The sequence below is a fragment of the Odocoileus virginianus genome, chromosome 31 (genome assembly GCF_023699985.2).
Source record: "Odocoileus virginianus isolate 20LAN1187 ecotype Illinois chromosome 31, Ovbor_1.2, whole genome shotgun sequence".
NCBI classification, from domain to species: domain Eukaryota; kingdom Metazoa; phylum Chordata; class Mammalia; order Artiodactyla; family Cervidae; genus Odocoileus; species Odocoileus virginianus.
The window spans coordinates 16,975,838-16,978,238 of record NC_069704.1 but is presented as its reverse complement, the minus strand read 5'-3'; the positions used below and the strand labels follow the sequence as shown (position 1 = coordinate 16,978,238).

The 2,401-nt window shown below is 41.6% G+C and overlaps 1 pseudogene; it reads left to right on the top strand.

Moving 5' to 3' along the window:
- The first annotated feature begins 490 nt into the window (after window positions 1-490).
- Window positions 491-1,463, top strand: LOC110122085 (large ribosomal subunit protein uL18 pseudogene; annotated as a pseudogene).
- The last annotated feature ends 938 nt before the right edge of the window (window positions 1,464-2,401 follow it).

Here is a 2,401-nt window from a genome sequence, read left to right as displayed (position 1 = left end):
TAGAAGTTTCATCTCAACATGTGCTGTGCTTCCATCATCTCCAGAGTAGTGAGAAGGGAACATGTAAACTTCATGTAACCTCTTGAAGGTTCCATCTAGAATTATCCCATGTCACTCCCATTTGCACTGCATTTGTCAAAGCAAACCTTATTGCTACATCCAATGTCATGGGGGGTGATGACTCAAAGAGGAACTGGAATAATGGTAAGCTGCCCTAATGACTACCACAGTAACAAGATGTATTTTAGGATATAAATGTCATGACTCTTTGAGTCACCTCTGACTACTTCCCCCTTCAACTATGCAGAATTCTGTGTTTGTATAAGGCAGACATAAAGACTTTATGTCCCATAAATTCTCATAAACCTCACCCGAAGAACAATTCAAATTGAGCTTCCCGCCCCGCCCCACCCCACCCCACCCCCAACCAGAACAGTACTGGTCCTGCAACTCTGTGGCAAGTCACAGTGTCCGAACTCTCTTCTGCAGGATGGGGTTTGTTAAAGTTCTCGAGAACAAGGCTTACTTCAAGACATGCCAAGTGAAGTTCAGAAGACAGCAAGAGGGCAAAACTGACTACTATGCTTGGAAACAACTGGTAATCCAAGATAAAAATAAGTCCAGCACACCCAAATATAGAATGATCGTTCATGTAATGAACAGAGGTATCAATTGTCAGACTGCTTATGCCCGTATAGAGGGAGACGTGATCATTTGTGCAGCTTATGCTCACGAACTCCCAAAGTATGGGTGACAGTTGGCCTCACAAATTATGCTGTGCCACATTGTACTGGCCTGCTGCTGGCCCGCAGGCTTCTGAATAGGTTTGGTATGGACAAAATTTTCGAAGACCAAGTCAAGGTGACGAGATGAATACAATGTGGAAAGCGTTGATGGTCAACCTGGTGCCTTCACCTGTTACTTCGATGCAGGACTTGCCAGGACTACTGGCAAGCTGGGAATAAAGCTTCTGGGCCTCTGAAGGGAGCTGCCAATGAAGGTTTCTCTATCCCTCACAGTACCAAATGGTTCCCTAGTTATAATTCAGAAAGCAAAGAATTTAGTGCTGAGGTACACCCAAAGCACATCATGGGGCAGAATGCTGCAGATTACATGTGTTACCTGATTGAAGAAGATGAGGATACTTACAAGAAACAATTCTCTCCATTCATAAAGAACAACGTAACTCCATACATGATGGAGGAGATGTATAAAAAACTCATGCTTCAATATGAAAGAATCCAGTGTATGAGAAGACGCCTAAGAAAGAAGTTAAAAAGAAGAGGTGGAATCAGCCCAAAATGTCACTTGCCCAGAAGAAAGATCAGGTAGCTGAGAAGAAGGCAAGCTTCCTTAGTGCTCAAATGGGCTGCCGAGAGTTAATAAACCAGACCACAATCTTCTATCAAGATTTTTTAGACAAAGACAATAATAAACTTACTGAACAAGCAAAAAAAAATTAAAAAAACATTGAGCCCCAGTTAGATGCTCTAGGAAATTCAACACTGAAGGGGAGGTTATTACTCAGGATCTTTTGGGCTTCAAGAGACAGAAATCCAATTCAAACTAGCATGGGCAAAAACATAACCAAATTCAAAAAGAGTTATGGCATACCAGGCTTCGAAGTGAGACTGGATTTCAGGGCTTCAATACTGTTAGTCTTCCTTCTCCCTGTCTTTCATCCCTGGTACTCTCCTTTATCAGAATATCTCAAGCTGACTTCTCCAAGCAAGGGATTGGAAGGGAAATACGACCCTAGGGAGCTGTAGGCTTATAAGCAGAAAGGAACCTAGGACTCTTCCTCACCAGCTCTACTTTGAAAGATCCTAGGAAAACCACTGAAGCTGCACTACAGCAAAGTTTGTGAATTTTCGAAGATTGCTCTGGCTGCTGTTTGGAGGATTTGTTGGATAGAAGCAAAAGTGGAAGCACCACATGACCTTGCTGGCCAACTATTTAATGAAATTCTCTCTCCCCTCACTTTCTGTGACACAGAAGCATTATAGTTCTCTGGTGGAGGCTAAGAAGCTTTTTAGACTATTTCTGTTGTTATCACAGATCACCTCTTGGGTTCTTCATGAACTACAAACATTGGGGGTAGTAATCCAGAGTATTATTATTCTGAGCCTGGTGTTGGAACCCAAGTGGAAAAGTTTCACAGACTGATCCTGGGTATTTCTCTTTTCCATACTTAGATCCTAACCTTATAGTTACAACTTACTTCTCTACTGAGCTTGCTGTTACTAATCTGCTCAAAAACAGCCACTGCTTTTACATTCATTTATTTAAATAAAAACTTCTCAAGTTGTCCACAATACTCCTTTAGTTTACTTTTCCACAGTTTTTTCTCTCATTTTTACTACTCAAATGTAAGTTAGTACCTTTTCACAAAAGACCCAAA